The 11,045-nt window shown below is 54.2% G+C and overlaps 1 pseudogene; it reads right to left on the minus strand.

Moving 5' to 3' along the window:
* Positions 1-8,718: 8,718 nt before the first annotated feature.
* LOC136374978 (serine/threonine-protein kinase pim-1-like) lies at positions 8,719-10,509 on the minus strand (annotated as a pseudogene).
* Between the last annotated feature and the right edge of the window lie 536 nt (positions 10,510-11,045).

Here is an 11,045-nt window from a genome sequence, read left to right on the forward strand (position 1 = left end):
GCAGTAGGAAATAGAAAGATGGATTGTGCATGACTCTGTCTTAAGGGCAAAAAATGTTGCAGTTTGAAACTTGGACATGAAATATTGAAAAAAAGTTATAAATCCCAATGGATTGTGTGACAGCAGCTTTTCCTCGAGGATGTGCAGCATCACAAACACTTCATCAGTGGCTTGGGGATGCTTGGAGCTTTGTCCTGTGCCACTCTGGGGTGTCATGAAACAGGACTTCACCTGCCACCAGCCCAGGTCACTTTCTGCCACCACAGCTCCTTGGACCTTGTTTCCTCCAAAGCAGGCACTAAGTGTTTCTGCTGCTCCCCCTTTTATACAAATCCACAGAGAGCTGGGAATTTTCCAAGTCTGGTGTCTCCATTAGGCAATATTCCTAAAGAACCAGCAGCCCATCCCGAAGAATAGAGGGAGTTACACTGATGGTTGTCAGCTCCATTTCCTGCCTAGAAATCCTGAACCTGCTTCTGAATGCTGCTCCCTTCAGCTCTTGGACACCTTCTCACACAGGGCTGGGGAAAAAATCCCCTGCCTGCCGGCTTACAAGTGAGTTATTCAAAGTTAGAGCTCTGTGGGAAATCTCTATCCATCCCAGTCCTTTTAATACATCTGTATGTGGGGTGTGCATGGATGTGTCTTGTATAGAAAGGAAGGAGTGTGCAAGCAACGTGACTGACACTTTCACTGTCTGTGTTCATTCCATACCCATGGGTACAAAGACATTATGGAAACCCTTGTACAGACAGACCCTTCTGTGCATGGAAAAAGAGACATCCCAGAGCCCCTGGCACACACAGACCCTTCTGTGCATGGACACATATTGGAAAAGATGGGAGACATGTCTCATGCTGTCATGGTCAACAAAGTCTCGCTTTATTGTATAACCAGCCGTTTCTTATACACACAATAATTAGCTCATGCATATTGCAAAATCTAAGCTCAGGATTGGGTCTAACACTAATGCTTTGTTTTCTATTACTAGCCTTGCGATTCCAAGTTCCCATCTCGTTAATTTTCTTTACTGCATACCAACTATTCTCAACAACCCAGCTGGTATCTCTGCACCTGTGTTTCAAGGGCACTGTTGGCCCTGCTTCAGTCACGTACGCCTAGTTTCTCACACAGAGACTAGCTGAGTCTGGCTGCTATGTCCTTTCTCACGCAGCCACATCTCAGGCAGGCTTCCCACATTTCCCCCGTTTTCTTTTTGTGCTAACAAAAGTTGTTTCTTACCACCATCAATTATGTTCATAAGCATGCGTTGCAAGCATTTTATAAAACATGGCAAAAGCAATAAGGTAGCTACAATAACAATTAGCAAGATTATTTCATGTTGCAGCAATGAAGTTATTTAAGGGCCAAAACTGAGTTTTTTCAACCAATCATCAAGTCCAAAGCCTGTGGATTTCTGTAGATGTGTGGTTAGTTCTTGCAACTTAGAAACCTGAGCATGGATAGAGACTGAGTGATTAGACAAGTTCATGCAGCACATCCCTTCAAACTCTTCGCATCCATGTCTTTGAGCTAGCAGCAGGAAGTCGATAGCTGCTCTGTTTTGGAGGGACGCATGCCGCACTGAATCTACATTGATCAGCAGGTTCATTCGGTGATCGTATCTGCAGCTGGGCTGGGCTGAAGCAGGTCTGCAGGAAGGGGAGATGTGGTCTGAGTAGAAGACCCAGCCTCAGTTGAGGATTTTTGATGTAAGTCGGCTCCAGTTTGAGGCCGCTGCGCCGGTCTCGCGCTCTGAGCCGGTATTTACTTTGGTCCTGTAGGGGTAGGACTATTCACTCGAATTTTTTGTTTGGTTCTCCTCTGTTTATGGCTGGCAGTGTGAAAGCAAAACGCTTCGTATCATTTGGATGTAGAGCAATAGTAAAGAAACAGTCTTTTAAGTTAATAATTAAAAGGGGCCAGTCTTCTGGTATTAGGGCAGGGTTGGGTAAGCCAGGTTGCAAGGCCCCCATGGGTTCCATTTGGTCATTAATGGCACGCAGGTCATGTAGTAAGCGATACTTTTTTGATTTCTTTTTGATAACAAAAATGGGGCTATTCTAAGGACTAGTAGACAGCTTAAGGTGTCCCTGCTGTAACTGTTCTCGCACCAGCTGGTGTGCTTGTATGAGACTTTCCCTTTTTAACGGCCATTGCTTAACTATCACTGGATCAGCTGTTTTCCAGACAAGTGGTATTGGGAAAGTCCAAGCAGTGGCCATTAGCCCAAAGGGTGCTCATTTGTGAGGACGAGACTCATTTGGGAAAGGATGTCCCATCCTACTAGGCACTGGACGGTAGGTGGCAGCATTGTCACAGAAAAAATAGCTTGCAGAGTTTTTCTATCCATAGTTACCACAAGCGTAGGTGTTTTACTGGCTAACGTCATGCCTCCTATACCTGTGACTGTCGTTGAGGAGGCTAGTAAGGGCCAGTTCTGTGGCCAGTAGTCCGGAGAAATTATACTTGAGTCTGCGCTCGTATCCAACAGTTCAGTTAACTCCACAGTCTTATCCTTAAATCGTAGCTGCAGCTGTCTTTTAGGCCGGGACAAAAGATCCACGGTTAACAAGACAAGTCCTCCGGTGCTCCCGAAACCCTTTTCCCCCCGCGGTGTTGGTTGAATCGGGGGGAGGGCTTTCGCGAGTTGTGGTAGGGGCACCACTTGAGCCAATCTCTGACCCTTGGTGATTTTTAAAGGTGGAAAAGGGGTATGTACCATGACCATGATTTCTCCGCTGTAATCAGCATCCAGCAACTCAGGCAGGATAAATAGTCCGGATATCGAAGCTGATGATCTGCCTAATATCAGTCCGCCGACTTGATTGCCTTCTATGATTATAGGTCCAAAGATTCCCGTAGGAACAGTCTGTGGGTGAGGTGTCATCAGCGTAACCTCTACTGCGGCTGCCAGGTCTAGACTGAGGCTCCCGGCTGTGGCTGGTCGGAGCTGTTGGATGGCATTGCAGCTGCTACTTGTATCCCGGCGCGGCTGCTGCTCGCGCTGTGTCTCGCGTTTCTCTGCTTACGGCGGCATGTAGCAGTATTGTGGGTGTTAGATTGACAGTTAATACACCAGACACCCTTAACCTGGCACTCCTTCCTGATGTGACCGGATTTTCCACAGCGGAAGCACTTCATGCGAGAGCCGACCTGACCGGTGCGGTTACAAGCCATACCGGCCGCTGCAGTTTGGAGAGGTGCAAGGGCAGCCATGACCTGATTCTGTGATGTTTTTGCCTGTTCCTGGAGCCCTAAACCTAATTGCTTAATTGCTTCCACTAAAAATGCCTGAGAGCCAGATGGCATGCCGGCAGCCTTTTCAAGCAACAAGGGAACGGTCCAGTCTCCATTCATAGTATTTATTAATGAGCGAGTCTGTGCGTTCCCATTCTGTAATATACACTGCTTCAGTAATGCCCCTTTCATAAACTCTTGCACCCCCGCTTTATCTATAGCCTCGGCCACCTTATCTACAAACGAACCCAGCGACTCTTCCCTACTTTGTTTAATGCCCATGTATATAGGCGTTCCCCCAGGATCTTTTACCTTATTCATAGCCCTACGCGCTACCTCCATTGCCTCACGGACTTTATTGGGGCCCATTAACACCTGAGCTTCTAGTCTAAGGAATGCGCCGAGACCTAATAGCTCATCTATTGTTATTCTGTGCAAAGGATCACCCGGTCCTCTTTGTACCGCCACAGATGCTTGAGCCTCTGCCTGCCAATGCGCACCAAACAACATAACCTGATGCTGTGAATAGATCAATCTAGCTATACCTCTAATATCCCCAGGCAGAAGCAAATACGCATTAAAAAGATATTCAAGCATCTGCTTTGCCGGCTCACTGTTCACACCGTATTGTGCCACTGTAGTACGCAATTGTGCTAACAGCTTCCAGTCAAGCGCGCTCAGATTTGCCGTCAGACCTCCAGCTGCGTTTGGGGTAAACACCACCGGACACGCCAGGCATTGAGAGGCAACCTCCAGCAACCCTTTGTCCCCACTTTCCGCACCTTGGCGGGCCAGCGATACCCATAACTCACGCCGCTGCCTTGCCAGGGCCTCCGCTAGGTCGGATTCCGCCCCAGGGATAGGCTCCTGACTGCGGGGGGTAGGCAGATGGCTTGAAGCACCGGCAGGGACAGGGGTGCGCTCAGGGGAGTGCTCGTAGCTCTCGTCTAGGGGAGGTGCCGATGGCGCGGCTCCAGCAGGGGCCGGTGGAGCAGGCAAGGTAACTGTGGTGAAGGCAGGAGGGTTGGGGGTATTAGGATGTTGCCGCGAGGAGTCATAGGCATAATTACGTTCCTGAGCGGCTTTGACTTCTTTTGCAGCTCTTTTTTCTGCCTGCATTAATAACAGCTCATTGTGCACTACCCGCCAGAGCTTTCCAATCTTTTTAGCCGGTTTATCATCCTCCAAGGTCAACTCCCACAACCTATCTCCGAACTTTCTCCATTCCGACAACTCATGCACTGTGTGGGGATTAGTAAAAAACCCATAAGACTCCCCGTGTCTCAAAAGTGAAGGTAATTCTTTATCCAGGTCGATACCCTGTATCCGCCTCTGCCTTAAGCAGGCGGTAAATAACTCATATGCCGCTTGCCTATCCATACTCACGTCAGCGCTGTTGCAACTCTCCAAAAGGCTGTCGGCGGCACGTATCGGCTGAGCTCGTCGTTACGATCACTCAGGGTCGGGGCTTCCTCGCTTATCGCCCTTACACCATTCTGGTTGCCGCAGAATCCGAACCCATCATCTTTTCTCAACTCCTGCAGGGAGGGACGCAGCGCATCACGTCCAGGGGTCACCAGATATTGGAAAAGATGGGAGACATGTCTCATGCTGTCATGGTCAACAAAGTCTCGCTTTATTGTATAACCAGCCGTTTCTTATACACACAATAATTAGCTCATGCATATTGCAAAATCTAAGCTCAGGATTGGGTCTAACACTAATGCTTTGTTTTCTATTACTAGCCTTGCGATTCCAAGTTCCCATCTCGTTAATTTTCTTTACTGCATACCAACTATTCTCAACAACCCAGCTGGTATCTCTGCACCTGTGTTTCAAGGGCACTGTTGGCCCTGCTTCAGTCACGTACGCCTAGTTTCTCACACAGAGACTAGCTGAGTCTGGCTGCTATGTCCTTTCTCACGCAGCCACATCTCAGGCAGGCTTCCCACAGACACAGAGACATCCCAGAGCCCCAGGCACACACAGACCCTTCTGTCCATGGACACAGAGACATCCCAGAGCCCCTGGCACACACAGACCCTTCTGTCCATGGACACAGAGACATCCCAGAGCCCCTGGCACACACAGACCCTTCTGTGCATGGACACAGAGACATCCCAGAGCCCCTGGCACACACAGACCCTTCTGTGCATGGACACAGAGACATCCCAGAGCCCCAGGCAAACACAGACCCTTCTGTCTATGGACACAGAGACATCCCAGAGCCCCTGGCACACACAGACCCTTCTGCCCATGCACACAGAGACATCCCAGAGCCCCTGGCACACACAGACCCTTCTGTGCATGGACACAGAGACATCCCAGAGCCCCAGGCAAACACAGACCCTTCTGTCTATGGACACAGAGACATCCCAGAGCCCCTGGCACACACAGACCCTTCTGCCCATGCACACAGAGACATCCCAGAGCCCCTGGCACACACAGACCCTTCTGTCCATGGACACAGAGACATCCCAGAGCCCCTGGCACACACAGACTCTTCTGTCCATGGACACAGAGACATCCCAGAGCCCCTGGCATACACAGACCCTTCTGTCTATGGACACAGAGACATCCCAGAGCCCCTGGCACACACAGACCAGGCAATACCCAGCTCCAGCCCTGCCTGGCCCTGCCAAGGCTCAGTGCCGGCTCCTCTGGAATGGGAAAGCCCTTCAGCCTGGGCCCTGCCCAGACAGGCAGTGCTGGCCTGGCAGCACAGTTTGTTTTCCCCACGAGCTGCAGCAGATGAGAACACAACACTTGCAAACACTGACTGCAAGCCACAGCTCTTGGTGCTCCCCATGAACCTCTGCGCCGAAACCACTGTCTGCCCCAAGCATCAGGGGATGCAGAGGGAGCCCGGCTGGGCTCTGCCCCAAGGCCATCCTGCAGGGACAGCTGCAAACAGGGAGCGTTTAGGTGCCACAGACAGCCAAGCCAGGGGCGCAGGGCAGTTGCTCCAGCCAGGACTGCACTGCTGTGTGCTGTGCTCTGGGGCTGGGGCTCCCCGCAGAGGGGACTGCACTGGTGTGCCAGAGGAGACAAAGAAGCTTCAGCTTAAGTCTAGCTGAGCTGGGTGGGCAGGCTGGGAAGAGTGGGGAGCCTCAACAGGATCCACAGAGCTCATCCTGCTAGAAGGACAAGGAAAAGGGAGTGGGAACTCAGCAGTGAGGAGAGCTGAGGGCTAGAGGGCAGCTTCGAATGACACTGAAATGGCACCGGACCTCTGAGACATTGCTGCAACTTGGCCAGTGACAGGATGAGTCACTAAGCCTGGATTTCAGTCTTCCTCATGGTGAGGGGCACCAAGGAAGGCAACAGTGTGGTGGAGACTGCAATGGGCTGGGAACTCACTGGGGGAAAAGGGGGAGCAGTTCTGAAGGGAAAGGCAGGTGGGGGACAGAACTGTTTACAGAAGAACTAAGGTACAGCTTGAGCAAGCCAAAAAATGGCATTTGGGGTCATCCCAGATTGATTTCATTTCAGATGGTATTGAACAAGTTTATTGTTGGGGGGTGTCATGTTTTCCCTCAGAGGTGTACACTCTGCAAACTTGAGCTGCATTGCCGAAATGCTCAAGGCAGGTCTCTGCTGCAGGTCACACCGTTTCTTCTTGGGCTTATTTTGGCCCGATGCTGAGCTCCAGCAGAGCCCTGGCAGAGCCCAGAGCAGCCTCAGCACCTGCAGAGCCCGGCTGCAAGGACAGAAACCACAAACCGCCCGTCAGCTGAAGGCTCCTGTGCCCTTGTCCCAGCCGCCCGCAGTGCCCAGGCCATGCTGGCCGTGCCCAGAGCAGGGCCCAAAGCTGCCCATCATTGCTGCCCTTGGCAGCAGAGCAGGAGGGCAGGACATGTGCCCAGCCTGCAGCCAGCCACGGCAGATCCACCTCCTCTCCAGCTGCCCAGAGCAGGACGCTCCTGTGCTCGCTGCCATCTCCCAAAAGCTCTTATCCCACCCGTGCCAAGAAGACGGGGACCCACCTCACGCCATCCAATGCTGGAAGAAAAGCTGCTCCCAAACCATGTCCTCAGCCTTCTCCAAGGGCACGGCCTATCCACGCCACAGCTGGTCCTAAGCACTTCCCAATCCAGACTGGACACCAACTAGAACAAACAACAAATTGATGAAAATAGATTACAGACAAAAAGGGGAAACAAAGGAAAAGGTAAAAGATCCTGTCTCAGTCAGAGGTTAAGGAAACCCCAAGCCCTGCATGCTAAGGAAAAACCCACCCACCAGTGAGGGAAGCCCATGCTTTTACTCTTCTCCCATTCACTGCCCCTAAAAATAACAGTGATCCCAATCAAACAAGGGGAGTGGAGCAGCCCAAGCCCTTCCTTGCCTGCAAAGCAAAGAAGCCGAGCACAGGTTCTGGAGTCCCACCTCTGCTCCTGCCTTGGGGGAGGTTTGTTTCTGTCGGGCTGGCTGCCCCAGCCCCAGACCAGGGCACGGTGGGTGATGGGGGCTGTTGGCAGGGCCAGGAGCTGACTCCCATTTCATAACAACCCCAGCCCATGGCCCCAGACCTGCCAAAAAGCAGCTGGGCAGCCCACTGAAGAATCAGTTGCACCTGCCCCAGCAAAGGGGGAACCTTTGGTTCCTGGCCTGGCTGTGCAATGCCCAAATCTGGGAGCATCCCCCTGTGTGTGAACTCCTCTGCAAATTCCCTATGGAGCCTGGCTTTGAGGAAGGTGCCAGAATCAAAGTCCATCACCTTCAACTTTCTGGTGGCCAGGTCAAGAAGAGACTGTCATCCTTGATGTCGTCCTCGGTGTCTCCAGCAGCCACAGCCCCTTCTTCAGCTTCTCCAGAAGCTCCTTCTCCTTCCCTGGGGGTGAGACCAGGCTGTCAGGGCTCTGCCCAGGGCCCCAGCTGTCAGTGAACCAGGACAAGCCAAACCAGCTCAGATGGCAGCCACCAGCGCTGGGCAGAGAAGCCCAGCTCCAGCACAAGGGCTGCCTGTTCCCATCTGATGACCCCTGTGCAGTGACACAGGTAGCACAAAAAAGCCTGGGTTTCTTTGCTTCTGATTGCCAAGGCATGTGTGGAGCTGTAACTTATCAGGGCCCTGCATCAAAGTGTGCCTGTGGCTCTCTCCCTTCTTCTGTGGCTGATGAATATCCTGCATCCAAGGATCACACAAAACGTCTTCTAATGAGGGCCTTTCCAAGGAGTACATGGATAAACACCTCCTGATTAGATCTTGGCACTCTGGGGAGAGAAACCAGAAACCGCCAGTCAGTTGGAGAAGGCTCTGGTCTGCTTTGCCCCATATTCCCATGCCCAGGCCATGCTGGATGTGCTCCAAGCTAGGCCTAAACTTTCCCATCAGTTCCCTGTTTTGGAGGAGAGCAGGAGAGCAGGACATGTGCCACCTCCCCAGCAGCTGCCAGAGCAGGATGCTCAGAAGCCCGCTGCTGCCTCCCAGCACTGGTATTCCTCCCATGCCCAGAGATGAGGATCCGCCTGGAGAGAGCCATTGTGGCAGCGAGAGCTGATGGTCCCAGCTGATCTTCTAGCCCCTCCTGAAAGGGTGCTCCCCGCAGACCATCTGGTGTAGCAGGATGCCCAGGGACCAGATGGTAGCTGGCCGGCCATAGTACCAGCCAAAGTGGGTCCATTCTGGGGGGCTGTATGATGGTGTTCCTATGGAATACAGATGGAGTTCATCAGGGGGATGCTGCTGCTCCCAGAGCCTGGCCCCAGCATCCCTGGGCATGTGGGGACTGCCCCAGTGGCACATGGTGTGACTTGATGCCCTCCCACCAGCACCTGGGACTTGTGTACAAACTAGGGGTTGGATGAGAAACCACTGGTGTTCCAAAAGAGGGCAGTGGAATCCCTGGTATGGCCTGAGTGTGACAAAGGAAAACACACTCAGAGCAGGAGTAAAACCTTCCTCCTCCTTGCCTGCTTTGCCCCAAAAAATATTGCGAAGTCAAGGCAAAGAAGGCAAGAGGAGCAGTCCAAGCCCTTTCTCACCTGCACACCAAAATGCCTGGTGCACAGGTTCTGACTCCATGCTGTCTGATACCCCCACAGATGGGTGTTTCTGTCAGGCTGGCTGCCCCAGCCCCAGCCCCAGCCCCAGTCCTGGGCAGAGTGGCTGGCAAAGGCTGCCAGCAGGGCTGGAAGCTGGGCCCCCACCCACCCCTGCTCAAAAATCAACTCAGCTGAATTCTCAGTGCCATGACAGACTGCAAGAGGGAGAATCCCCGCTGCCACACCCAGGATGGGCTGTGAGATGCTGGGGCATGAGATGTCAGGAACTGGGAGCACCCTCTCTCCTGGGCTCACCTGCAAAGTGAATGTAGGCTGTGTCTTGAAGGTAGGTGCCACAGCCAAAGTCGATGAGTTTGGCCTGCCTGGTGGCCAGGTCAACCAGGATGTTCTCTGGTTTGATGTCCTGGTGCAGGACCCCGCAGCTGGTGCAGTGCCACACGGCCTCCAGCACCTGGTGGAACAGCTCCTGCGCCACCTCCTTGGACAGGAACCCCCGTGCCCGGATGAACTGCTTCAGGTCCTACACCGCTCTGGGTGCTCCAGCACCATCACGATGTCGCTGGGGAGCTCCAGCCACTCCAGCAGCTGGACGACACCAGGAAAGCCAGTGGAGACCTTGTCCAGCAGCATGATCTCCAGGGGTGCGCTGGTGCCGTCGGGCTGTGGGAGGAGCACGGTGCCGTCAGTGGGGCCGAGGCTGTGCCAGGGCTGGGGAAGCCCTCACCCAGCCCGGGATGCTCTGCACCCTCTGCTGGCCCCACGCCCGCTCTCCCTCGAGGCGTCCCGGCGGCTCCCACCCTGCCGGGCCTCGGCTCATCCCCGCCCGGCGCGCCCCGGCTTCTCCCGCTGCCCCGCTCACTCACCAGCTCTCCCCAGTGCCGGACGCGGTTCCGTGGCACCCTTTTGATGGCCACCTGCAAGCCAAGGGGAGCAGCGGGCTGAGCTGGCAGCCCACCCTGCCCAGCCCAGCCCCATCCTCCTTCTCCTCCGCCCTCCTCCTCCTCCTTCTGCGCCTGCAGCCAGCCCCGCCGCTCACCGGGGCGCCGTCCGAGAGCCGCGTCGCCGCCAAGACACTGCCGAAGCCGCCGCGCCCCGTCAGCGAACCCACTCGGTAAGGCTCCTTGAGGCCCCGCTGCACCTTCCCTGCCGGCGAGACGCGGCTGTCAGCGCTCAGCCCGGGGCCAGGAGCGGCCCCCGAGCGCCCCTCGACCGCCCCGGGCCGGGCATCCCCAGGCATTGGCTCCTTGGAACGGGGCAGCGGCGGCTCGGGGCCAGCGGCCGCACTGTTGAGCGGCGGAGCTCGGGCCGGGGAAGCCGCAGCGGAGGCGGCGGGAGCGGCTGCGCCGTGTGTGTCCTCCGCGGGGCCCGGGAGGGGCCGGGGCCGGGGCCGGGGCCGGGGCCTGGGTCGGCACAGGCGCAGTCAAAGGGGGGCGATGTGGTGGTTGGAGGCTACTTGCTGCACAGTGATTATGAAATGATAGAGTTCTTGATATTTGGTGACATCAGGAGAAACATCAATAGGACTTTTACACTGGACTTCCAAAAGACAGATTTTGGCCTATTTAGGAGACTTATTCAGAGAGTTCCTTGGGAAGAAGCTCTTAAAAACAAGGAGTCCAGGAAAGATGGGCATGCTTCAAAGCAGAGATCTTGAGGGCAGAGGAACAGACTGTCCCTGTGTGCCGAAAGATGAGTCAATGAGGCAAACTTTGTCCTGGTTTGGAGTAAATTAGGGAAGAACGTCCAGAAGGAGTCCCCTAAACCAAACCTCCACCACCCCTTCTCCCCCCCCAGTC

Source organism: Sylvia atricapilla, unplaced genomic scaffold (assembly GCF_009819655.1).
Source record: "Sylvia atricapilla isolate bSylAtr1 unplaced genomic scaffold, bSylAtr1.pri scaffold_66_arrow_ctg1, whole genome shotgun sequence".
Classification (NCBI taxonomy): Eukaryota; Metazoa; Chordata; class Aves; order Passeriformes; family Sylviidae; genus Sylvia; species Sylvia atricapilla.